Here is a 12,530-nt window from a genome sequence, read left to right as displayed (position 1 = left end):
AGCTCGCTGGAACAGCCCGGCGAACCAACGTGCCGACTTAGTGGCCATATTGGGGAGGTTGACGTTCCCATTGTTTAGCTTTTTCTTCAATAATAATAATAGCAATAATAATAATAAAAGATTAAACCTATTGCGCTTTTCAAGACTCTCAAAGACGCTTTACACTGATTAGATAACAATAACATTAAGGTGGGTAAACAGGTGCTGGTGTCCAGTACAGGTGCTGGTGTCAGCGATGCGGTCCACCGCGGTGGATGCAGAAAAGTCACGCCGGGTGGCGAGAGCCTCGCTGGACGTCAGGGGACGCGCAAGGATGGTCGCTTGCTGAGCTCGATGCACGCATGTTCACGAGTCACGAGCGAAGCGGGTGTTCGAGAGCTTGCTGAGAGAGAGATAGGTAGGTCATAATTTAGCGTTTGTGTAAATAAATAATCTCCCCGCCTTTGCTAGTTTACAATACATGACGACAACAACGCATAGTCCTTCAGTGAATGTATTGGGTGAACATGAGCTTCGGGGATGGATCATTAACTGAATAAGAAAGCACTTGAATGACTATGTGAAAAAGAACTGAACGTGAACAAATGTTTTTGATGAACAGTTTTGAATGATTCAGTACACTCAAACACTCATCACTATCAGTAACATTGTACCACGCTAAATTACTACACAACTATATCACTATTACACCCACTATCTTCATTTTCATTAACCAATTATCAGGAGAGAGCGCAAACGCAGTCCCCCACTACCAGAAATTATGCAGTCAAGATTCCCACATTTGGGGAATTCACAGGGGTCAGCACAACCAGAGTGCAATAGCTGAGCCTCACCCTGGGTGAACCTACCTTCTTGATCATGGTATCTCCCCTGCCAGGTAAGTATGAGTTTGACTCGGCGCGAGCACGCAAGTCATTCACGCGAACGCAATGTCAAGCGACGGTGTCGTCATGAGCATGTGACCAACCATACATATAAGGGGCAAGCCGGAACATACGCTAGATGAAACGCTACTGTGTGCTAATACATGAAGAAATATGCTTCTTATTTGAGAATTTTAGTTTAAATTGAGACAGTAAATGGATACCCATAATGTACAACGGCATCGAGAGATGATAAAATAATTTGAAAGTGGGGTCATTCACACCCAGAAACATAGAAACCACCCATTCGGGGTACAACCTGGGGGTACAGGAAATGGTTACATCATGCACAGCGGCATCGAGAGACAATCAAATAAGTTGAAAGTGAGGTCATTCACACCCAGAAACAAATAAACCACCCATTTGGGTTTAAGAGAGACCAATGATTTGACTAATTAAAGAAAATCGAATGTAAACATAATTGGAAGTAGTGCTTGACGAAATAACGCATTCGTCTTATCCAGCCATCCATTTTCTGAGCCGCTTCTCCTCACTAGGGTCACGGGCGTGCTGGAGCCTATCCCAGCTATCTTCGGACGGGAGGCGGGGTACACCCTGAACCGGTCGGCAGCTAATCGCAGGGCACAGACAAACAAACAACCATTCACACTGACATTCACACCTACGGGCAATTTAGAGTCGTCAATTAACATAGCATGCATGTTTTTGGGATGTGGGAGGAAACCGGAGTGCCCGGGGAAAACCCACGCAGGCACGGGGAGAACATGCAAACTCCACACAGGCGGGGCCGGGGTGTTGACATCCGTCTCGAAGGACCAATTTAATCAGAATCAGAATCAGAATCATTATTTGCCAAGTATGTCCAAAACACACGAGGAATTTCTCTCCGGTAGTTGGAGCCGCTCTAGTACAACAGTCAATTTACAGAACACTTTGGAGACATAAAGACATTGACAAAAAACAATTGTGCAAAAAGATGCAGATTCCTCTAGCACTTAGAGCAGTTCGAATGACTAATATTGCAATAGTCCGGTGCAATGACCATTGTGCAAAGGGCGCTGAGACTTCAAGGAGTGTTTGCGGTTTAAAGTGACGAGTAGTGCGATCATCTGGGACAATGATGGTTGTGCAAATGTTACAGATACTCCTCAATCAGTGTGCAAATGGAGCAGATGCTACTCTGGCATGAGTGGCCAGTATATGCAAAGAGTGCAGCATGGCGAGACAACTCCAGTGAGTGCACGAAAAATACATAATTGGCCCCACAGAAATGTGACAACGAACTCAAGTCAAAAAATTTCCAGCTTGTTGGATTGGAATTATTGGTTAGGTGTTTAAGAAGTTGATCGCAAGAGGCAAGAAGCTGTTGGAATGTCTACTAGTTCTAGTTTGCGTTGATCGGTAACGCCTACCTGAGGGAAGGAGCTGGAAGAGCTGGTGACCGGGGTGCAGACGGTCCGAGAGGATTTTGCACGCCCTTGTCTTAGTTCTGGCAGCGTGCAAGTCCTCAATGGTGGGTAGGGGGGTACCGACAATCCTTTCAGCAGTTTTGATTGTCCGTTGCAGTCGGAGTTTGTCCTTTTTTGTAGCAGCACCAAACCAGACTGTGATGGAAGAACACAGGACTGATTCGATGACCGCTGTGTAGAACTGTCACAGCAGCTCCGGTGGCAGGCCGTGCTTTCTCAGAAGCCGCAGGAAGTACATCCTCTGCTGGGCCTTTTTGAGGATGGAGTTGATGTTGGTCGCCAACTTCAGGTCCTGAGAGATTGTAATTCCCAGGAACTTGAAGGTTTCGACGGTTGACACAAGGCAGCTGGACAACGTGAGGGGCAGCTGTAGCGAAGGATGCCTCTTGAAGTCCACGATCATCTCTACAATCTTGAGCGTGTTCAGCTCCAGGTTGTGTCGGCCGCACCACAGCTCCAGCCGCTCCGCTTCCTGTCGATATGCAGACTCGTCACCGTCCTTGATGAGGCAGATGGCTGTGCTGTCATCTGCAAACTTCAGGAGTTTGACAGTCGGGTGCGCTGAGCTGCAGTCGTTCGTGTAGAGAGAGAAGAGCAGCGTAGAGAGGACACAACCTTGAGGCGCCCCAGTGCTGATGCTGCGTGTGGATGAGGTGGCCTCCCCCAGCCTCACCTGCTGTGTCCTACCCGTCAGAAAGCTATAAATCCAGTGGCAGATGGCAGGTGAGACGCTGAGCTGGAGAAGCTTGGATGAAAGGAGTTCAGGGATGATGGTGTTGAATGCTGAACTGAAGTCCACGAACAGGATCCTCGCATAGGTCCCTGCACTGTCGAGGTGTTCTAGGATGAAGTGCAGTCCCATGTTGACTGCATCATCCGCAGACCTGTTCGCTTGGTAGGCAAACTGCAGGGGGTCCAGCAGGGGACCTGTGACACTCGTGAAACTGTCCTTTTCAAATCTGCAGTCGATGTCATGGGTGGGTGTTCCGTTTTTTGTCTTCCCCCTGTTTCACACACACCTGCTCCTGTGAGCATCTTCACCTCCTGTGCCTCGTTCACCCTAATTACCCCTTGTAATTAACCTCGTGTCTCATTCCCTCTCGTTGCCAGTTCGTTGTACCTTGTCGTCGCGTTCCAGCATTCCTTGTTTCCACGTCACAGACTCACAGTAAGACTTGACCCCGTTCCGATTATTGACCTCGCCTCTTTGGCTCATGTTTTTGGATACTGTTGCCTTTCTTGGATTGCCTGCCTGTGTACCGACCTATGCCCGTATGTTAAACCTCTCTTTTTGGAAACTATCCATTTGTTTTGGAGTCGTGCATTTTTGGGTCCAATCCTCTGTTCCGTTCGTGACAGAATGAACTGGCCATAACATGGACCCAGCAGACTCAGACCCGGTGCGCAAAGCCCTTCAAGCGCAGGGTCAACGCCTCTCGAAGCAGGAAGAGCAGCTTGCTTCTTGAGGGACTGTCAAGGCATCAGGACAATATGATGAGACAGGTGGCCTCGCAGTTTGAACTTCTTATGAAAATGATTCAAGAGAAGGAACCAGTTGGCACCACACCGATACCGCCACGGTACCAACATTTCCATGTGAAGCAGTCACCATGCAGCCACCTCCGCTGCTGTCTGCCCACAGCTCTCGACCGGAGAGGTTCTCTGGAGATTCTGGGAACATTAAGCCGTTCATCACGCAGTGCGAACTCCACTTTGAGCTGCAGGCAGCTGCCTTCCCCACCTAGCAGGCAAAAATCACTTTCGTCATTTCCCACCTGACTGGTCGTGCGGAGGCGTGGGCTACTGCTGAATGGAGCCGCAATTCCGCCGCGTGTCATTCATGGGCTTTTTTCGTAAAGACTATGGAGCAAATTTTTCAATTTTCCACACCAGATCGTGAGGAAGCTCGCACCCTTGTCACCTTACAACAAGGCAAGCGCAGGGTGTCAGATTACGCGATTGAGTTTCGCATTCTAGCAGCTGAGAGTCATTGGAATCATCGGGCGCTACTCGATGCCTTTTTTCAAGGACTATCCCCCGTCGTCAAGGATCATTTAGTCCCGCTAGACCTGCCGACCGACTTGGACACTCTCATTGCTCTCGCCGTAAAAATCGGCAAGAGGCTTTTGGATCGCGAGCTGGATAGAGATCGGCGGAGGGCTGCGTCACCGCGCACTTGGAGGACGAGCCTCGGTGACCAACCAAACCAAGGCAGATCCCCTGTTTCCGGTCTCAACCCACTGGCTAGCGTCCCCACGGATGAACCCATGCAACTGGGCAGGTTCCGTCTCTCCCCTGAGGAATGTCAACGCCGGATGAGGGAAGGGCGGTGCTTCTACTGCGGTCAGTTGTGTCGTTCCGTGAGCAACTGTCACGTCAAAGTTGCCGGTGCCGGTAGCAAGGGCACGGGAGAGGTGAGTCTGAATTTCATTAAGGAAGACCCTACACGGGTTCTTCCGAAAGAGACACTATGCTCTCCTGATCAAGAAAGTCATACACATGTATTAATTGACTCTGGTTCTGACGCTAACTTACTTAGCTCCCTCCTCGTTAGACGTATGCACCTTAGAACCTTTCAAATAAAACGCCACCACAACACCTATGCTGCAGATGGCAGTTTTATGGGCAAGATCACTCACCGCACCCAAACACCCACATTGACATTTCCTGATTCTCACTCGGAACGCATTAGTTTTCATGTTTTTGACGCCATGAATCATGACCTTATCTTAGGGAATCCATGGTTGAAATTACATAACCCCCACATTGACTGGTCCTCTGGGTAGGTTATGTCATGGGGCAGCAATTGCGCCCGGAACTGTTTCAAGCCGCCATGTGATGTTCAGGGCCATGTTTCTCAGGACAATCCACAGACCCCATCTGGGGATCCTGATTTATCTCAAGTGCCCACCTGTTACCAGGATATTAAAGACGTTGTTTCCAAGTCCAAGGCCAAATCCCTTCCACCCCACAGATCTTATGACTGTGCTGTTGACTTGCTGCCTGGAACCATACCCCCACGAGGGAGGTTGTTTGCTCTTTCAGGGCCGGAACACAAGGCCATGAAGGAGTACGTGGAAGAATCACTGCCAGCCGGGATCATTCGCCCATCTTCATCCCCTGTGGGAGCAGGATTTTTCTTTGTGGACAAAAAGGACAAGACCCTGCGAACCTGTCTTGATTATCGGGGTCTCAACGAGATAACTGTAAAAAACAGGTACCCTCTTCCTCTCATCTCCACCGCCTTTGAGTTCCTGGAGGGAGCCAAGATTTTCACCAAACTGGACTTAAGAAATGCGTATCATCTAGTCAGGATAAGGGAGGGGGATGAATGGAAAACAGCATTCAACACACCAACGGGACATTATGAGTATTTGGTAATGCCTTTTGGACTTACTAACGCTCCAGCTGTTTTCCAAAACCTTGTCAATGATGTCCTGCGTGACATGTTGAATAGTTATGTTTTTGTCCATTTGGACGACATTTTGATATTCTCCCCGGATGAGGAGACTCACATGATTCATGTCCGCTCTGTATTGCAGCGGCTACTGCAGAATCAACTATATGTCAAGGCTAAGAAATGTGAGTTTCACAAGGCGTCCGTTTCTTTTCTGGGTTTCGTCCTGGCTCAAGCTGAAGTCAAAATGGACCTTTCCAAAGTCGATGCCGTTATTAATTGGCCTACTCCCACGTCACGCAAAGGTGTACAAAGGTTCTTAGGGTTCAGAAACTTCTACAAAAAATTCATCAGACATTTCAGTTCAATATCCTCTCCTTTGCATGATCTTACCTCGCCACACAAACCTTTTGTATGGAACCCGCTTTGTCAGGCAGCTTTTCAAAAACTTAAATCGAGTTTTACCTCCGCTCCCATCCTTAATTTGCCAGATCTCAAACAGCAGTTTGTGGTAGAAGTCGATGCGTCTGATGGGAGCAGTGCTCTCCCAGAAATCTCTCAAGAATGATAAATTACATTGTGCTTTTCTCTCCAAAAAACTGACCCCAGCTGAAAAAAATTATGACATTGGTGACCGTGAACTGCTGGCAGTCAAGGTGGCTTTGATGGAGTGGAGGCACTGGCTCGAGGGGGCACAGACACCGTTTTTAGTATGGACAGATCACAAGAACCTTGAGTATATTAAAACTGCTAAAAGATTAAATGCGAGGCAGGCAAGATGGGCTCTGTTCTTCACTCGATTTAATTTCATGTTATCCTACCGACCTGGTTCTAAAAATGGTAAGCCAGATGCTTTGTCACGTATTTTCTTGGAAGATAATTCTTTGTCCGACCCTAAGACTATTTTGCCCAAGTCATGTTTCATTTCCGCTTTTGTTTGGGACATTGAAACTGCGGTTAAAGGGGCTCTGAAAAACACTCTTAGTCCTGAAGATTGCCCTGAAAACAGGTGGTTCCGACTTTAAGGGGAAAAGTCATCCACTGGGCTCACACGAAGCGAAGTGTATGTCACCCAGGCATTGCCAAGACGCAATCAGTGGTCGAACAGCGCTTTTGGTGGCCTAATGTTAGGAGGGATGTTATTGATTACGTCAATGCTTGCTAGGTATGTGCTGCTAACAAACCCTCTCGTCAACGTCCTTCTGGGGAGTTGCGACCTCTGCCAATACCACAACATCCTTGGTCAGACATTTCTGTAGACTTTGTGACATGATTACCGGCCTCGAAAGGTATGTCATGGGTGTGTGTTCCGGTTTTTGTCTTCCCCCTGTTTCACACACACCTACTCTTGTGAGCATCTTCACCACCTGTGCCTCGTTCACCCTAATTACCCCTTGTATTTAACCTCGTGTCTCATTCCCTCTCATCGCCAGTTCGTTGTCCTTGATGGTTAGCAGGTCTCCCTTTGTGTAAGTGAGTCGTGTAAGGTCTCCAAAGACGGACGAAAAACACAAAAACAAAAACAATACGAGAGAGCGCGCTACGGAGGCGACCACACTGGTAGGCGCCATCATGGTATCCAGAGCACAAGCTGTGTGTGGAGGCGAGTCCGACTATATCTAGTCGGAACTTCTCGACCTCACACACCAGCTCTGGCTCTTTCCCAGCCAGAGAGGTGACATTCCACGTCCCTAGAACCAGCCAGTGTCAAATAAATAACAGCGTCCTGCAGACATTTGCGGAGTGGAAGCCGTGGGTTGTGTCCTTGGGGCCATTCCTGCCACCCCCTGACCCTCCACATTGTACCTTGTTCTATGATAGAGAACAAGAATTGATTTAGAATTTTAGAAAAACTATCAGACACTCATGGTATTTTACACCAAGTGATAGAATAGTGGTGGGACGAGAGGGTGTTGCGGCAGTGGTTGACCTGAGATCGGATTTATTGCCTTGGTTAAAAATGCCATTTTCTGCGCCACACATTTCATTGGCACTTAAACGAGAAGGATGAAGAAATCTGCCGGCTAAACTCAATTGGACACATGATGAGAAAGAACTCTTCATACAAATTAAACAAGAATTCAGTCAAGCCATTTCTTTGGCACTTCCTAACTACAAACTACCGTTTTATTTGGACATCTCTAACAAAACTCATACTGCCGCTGCAGTATTGTACCAAATAGTACAGGGTGAAAGAATGGTACTACTACACACGAGTGTTTTGTTAGAACCAATAGTAGCACGTACATCTGACTGCGAGACGTATGCAGCAGCAGCTGCGGCTCTTACAGAAAGTGTGCACATGTGGTGCTTATGCATCCGCTATGCTACACACCACACACTCCACAACCGCTTTCATCAACTCACGCTTATTTACCTAACTGTCCTTTTCAAATCTGCAGTAGAAGGTATTCAAGTCGTTGGCAAGTGTGCTATTGTTCTCAGCTTGGGGGGATCGTCGCTTGTAATTAGTCACCGATTGGAATGCATGCCAGACTGATTTAGAGTCGTTAGCGCTAAATTGTTTTTCCAACTTTGCTGCATAGTTCCTCTTTGCAATGTTAATTTCTTTCGTCAGCTGGTTTCTAGCTCGATTATACAGGGCCATGTGCCCGCTCTGATATGCATCCTCCTTAGCTTGGCGAAGATGCTTAAGTTTAGCAGTGAACCATGGCTTGTTGTTGTTGAATGTGTGAAATGATTTTGTTGGTACACACATATCTTCACAGAAACTGATATAGGATGTAACAGTGTCCGTATATTCATCCAGGCTGTCAGCTGAATTTTCAAAGACACTCCAGTCTGTGCAGTCTAAACAGCTTTGAAGTTCAATCTTTGCTTCATTGGTCCACTTTTTCACTGTTTTCACTGTAGGCTTCGCGCATTTAAGTTCTTGCCTGTACGTCGGTATTAAGTGAATTAAGCAGTGATCAGACGAGCCCAGGGCTGCACGAGGTACAGCACGGTATGCTTTTTTCGGCATAGTGTAGCAGTGGTCTAAAAGGTTATTTTCCCTAGTTGGACAGTTGATGTGCTGCTTGTATTTAGGGAGTTCGTGGCTTTTGTTAAAGTTTTGTTAGAGTTTAGCTTTGTTAAAGTCCCCGAGAATAATGAGGGATGAGTCCGGGTGTTTTTTTTTCCAATTTCGTTGACTTGTTCGGCGAGCGTTAGCAGTGCGGCATTCGTTTTAGCTTGAGGCGGAATGTAAACTCCAGCCAGGATGAATGATGCGAACTCATGCGGCGAGTAGAATGGCTTACAATTCAAAAACAGCGACTCCAAATGCGGGCTGCAGTGTGTGCTGAGCTCCGAGACGTCCGTACACCATTTTTTGTTGATATAGAAGCATAAGCGGTATCAGCACATCCCATGTCTGGACAAGAATTAACAGCTAGGTTATCCACTGTCATGCCAGAACATTGGCGACGTCAGAAAAGAGCAGTAGACTTGCAGAGCCAAAATGATCCAACATACATTGACGTCGTTGGTGTTCCCCATGGTGTTTTAAGTGAGTACAAATTTGAGTATCAAATAGCTGCAGGATTTGAGTCCTCGATCTGTTGGTTGTGCACAACCAACAAAAACGTAGACAGAATCAACTACATCCATTAAAATGTGAAAAAATTGGGCAATTGTACACAGAGTGGGTTTGAAGCTGCACACGAACAGCTATCAGCCGCATCATTGATGGCATTGCAAAACAGGGTAGCTGTTGACATGTTGTTGGCTGAGAGGAGGAGTATGTGCTATGTTCAGGAGAACAATGTTGCACATTCATTCCCAACAACATAGCTACGGATGGCAGTCTCCCCAAGGCCATAGAGGGACTCCGAACCCTTAATGGTAAAATGAAGGAACACTCTGGTGTTGACACCTCCATGTGGAACTCGGGGATGAATGCCTTTGGAAAATACAAAGCCGTGGTGTCCTCAATTTTGGTATCAATCGCTGTTTTTACAGCACTTTTGACCTTGTGGATGTTGTTGTATTCCTTGTCTGCGTTCTCTCATTAATAGATTGATAACAACAGCAATCTCACCCATGGAGAACCAGATGGCTCAAATGTATCCTTTACTTGGTCCTGACCCTGAAGATAATGATGATAATGACGTGTATTATGAGCTGCCTGATTTATTTCTAGATCCAGGTGACTATGAATTAGATTAGATTAACTTTGCCTCTGTGTATATGTAAATGTATTTGTTTTCATAAAAATGATCCTCCAGTCGAAAATCTAATTGAAATGACTGATGTAAGGTGATGTGAGAATTTGAGTAAATATGTGATAAACAGGAGGGAAATGTCAGAATAAAAGTATATAAGTTATCTCATGTTTACTTAATCCTATTTCAAAGCATGCATTTAGCAGTATAATGTTGCTTGAGTATAATGTTGATTGTATCATGTAAATTGAAGTTGTCTGTGAGTCTGTTTACATGTTGCTGCGATGTGCTCCCCCAACTTTATAACAGCAACAACTGTGTAACTGAATTTAAAAGAATTTAAAACATTTTGTTCATTTTCAAAAAGGAAAATAGTACTCTACAATACTGTACGTAATAAAACAGTCATAACATTTAACAAACAGTTAGTGCATCATAATTTAATGCTTCAATTTATTGTGCCGCTTCTTCTGGTGTGCCCGCCTTGGCCACCGGGAGACAGTATAATATAATGATGCAACGAAAAAAGTACAAATATACAAATACAAAAAATAGCATGCAAGGGAAGACATATTTGGGTGCAACTACATCCGACAGGTAGGGCTTGTCTCCTCCACTGTAACAGTCGAGGTAACTGAGAAAAATAATAAAAAAAAAATATATAATAATAATACCCCGCCTTTCGCTCGAAGATAGCTGGGATAGGCTCCAGGACGCCCGCGATCCGAGTGAGGATAAGCGGAACGGAAGATGAATGAATGAATATAATAATAATTTTTAAAAAACAAGTACATAAATGAATAAGAAAAAAATAAAGAGAATGTCAAATAGAAAAATAATAAAACAACAACAACCTCGACAACAAAGAATACATGTCAAAAGTTTACCTTTATACTTACAAGATAGTCTTGTTATTGTCAGATGGCACAATACCCAGCCAAAAGAATCAAGTGTCTAGATTTAGGATGTTGAGGAAGGGTGCAAAGCTATCTACTTGATTTTTACGTTCTGCTGCTATTTTCTCTAACGCAATATATTCTATGATGACATTAAGCCAGTGACTGATGTTCATAGCTTGTTTGTTTTTTCAGTTTAATCGAATTGTTTTCTTAGCGGTAGCTAACGCGAGGAGAAATTATTCTGAATATTTATTAGGGAGGTCGATTATGCTTAAGTCACAAAGTACGCGCAATCTTGGGGAAAGTGGAATCCTGAAATTCAAAATATCAGTTTCTGTGTAACCGATGAACAAAAGCATTGAATTGGTGTGCATTACCATGTAGCATGAAAATAGGTATCTGGGGTATTTTTGGTGCACTGCGTGCATATATTAGATAGAGAGAAGCCCATTTTATGCATAGTGTACGAGACTTTACGCTGATCTGACCGGTGTGATTGTTATCGGCCAATAATTAGCATTTTATCTGATCAGCTTTCATGTCATAATTCGCCGATCCGATCAATGACGTCATCGATCGGCTCAGCACAAGACATTGAACTCCACTTCTTCGTCCCGTATGAATCCAAAAACTTGTTTATTTTTAGCTTTATCACGTGTCTTGTGGCGTAGTACTCTATCTGACAGCCAATAAAGTTTTTTTCAATCTTGGCGGGGAAAAAACATGTCGTTGGTGTGGGACTATTTTGCGTTGTCTCAGACAAACAACACGCAAGTTATGAGCAGTCTGTGCACAACTGAAGTACGTCGTGGGGAACGTCATCTAAATGCTTCAACACAACAAATTTGATCGGGCACCTGAAGAATGTACACAAGGAGGAGCATGCCGCGTTCAAGAAACGCAGCGTGGGGGGGAAAATACAAGCAGAAAAAAAAACCTCAACAACAAAGGAAACGTCAAATGGACGCAAACTCTGGACAGCACCTGTCCATATAGCAGTTAGAGTAAGCATGTCATTCGCAGTATTTGTTAAAGTAATTTAATTACAGGCGGCACGGTGGCCGACTGGTTAGAGCGTCTACCTCACAGTTCTGAGGACTATGGTTCAATTGTGGTTATCTGCAACATTTTTACAATCAACATTGTCCCAGATTATCACACTACTCCCTTGAAGTCTGCGCCCTTTTGCACAATGGTCATTCCACCGGACAATTGGGATATTAGTCATTCGAACTGCTCTAAGTGCGAGAGGACACAATTGTCAAAAAATAAAACATATATTTTTAAAAAATGTACCGACATTACCAGATAACTAGCAACCCTTTATTGCTCAGTGACTGTTTTTTTGTCAATGTCTTTATGTCCCAAAAGTGTTCTCTGTCAATTGACTGTCTGTAGTCATACCGGAGCGGCTCCAATTACCGGAGACAAATTCCTTGTGTTTCAGATCATTTCAGATAACTACGTGGCTTACGGCCATACTACCCTGAGAATGCCCAATCTCGTCTGATCTCAGAAGCTAAGCAGGAGTGGACCTGGTTGGTACTTGGATGGGAGACCACCTGGGAATACCAGGTGCTGTAAGCTTTTTCACTTTAGATTCTTGTGGAATCGTTTTTTTATCGGTGGTTGACCTAAATTATAATGCAGTCAGTCTTTCTCTCTCTTATGACTTAGTGACAATTCGTCAAAAACAGATATGCAAATAGTGCAGAGTG

General features: G+C 45.2%; 1 non-coding gene and 1 pseudogene across 1 annotated transcript; one reads left to right on the top strand and one right to left on the bottom strand.

The window, feature by feature from the left end:
• Positions 1 to 720: 720 nt before the first annotated feature.
• LOC133398486 (U1 spliceosomal RNA) lies at positions 721 to 885 on the bottom strand. Its single transcript, XR_009767829.1, has one exon. It is a non-coding gene; the product is annotated as a U1 spliceosomal RNA (small nuclear RNA).
• Positions 886 to 12,280: 11,395 nt separating this feature from the next.
• LOC133398484 (5S ribosomal RNA) lies at positions 12,281 to 12,399 on the top strand (annotated as a pseudogene).
• The last annotated feature ends 131 nt before the right edge of the window (positions 12,400 to 12,530 follow it).

This window comes from Phycodurus eques, unplaced genomic scaffold (genome assembly GCF_024500275.1).
Source record: "Phycodurus eques isolate BA_2022a unplaced genomic scaffold, UOR_Pequ_1.1 contig_188, whole genome shotgun sequence".
NCBI lineage: Eukaryota > Metazoa > Chordata > Actinopteri > Syngnathiformes > Syngnathidae > Phycodurus > Phycodurus eques.
Note: the sequence above shows the minus strand (reverse complement) of the source record. Positions and strands in the feature narration are given on the sequence as shown.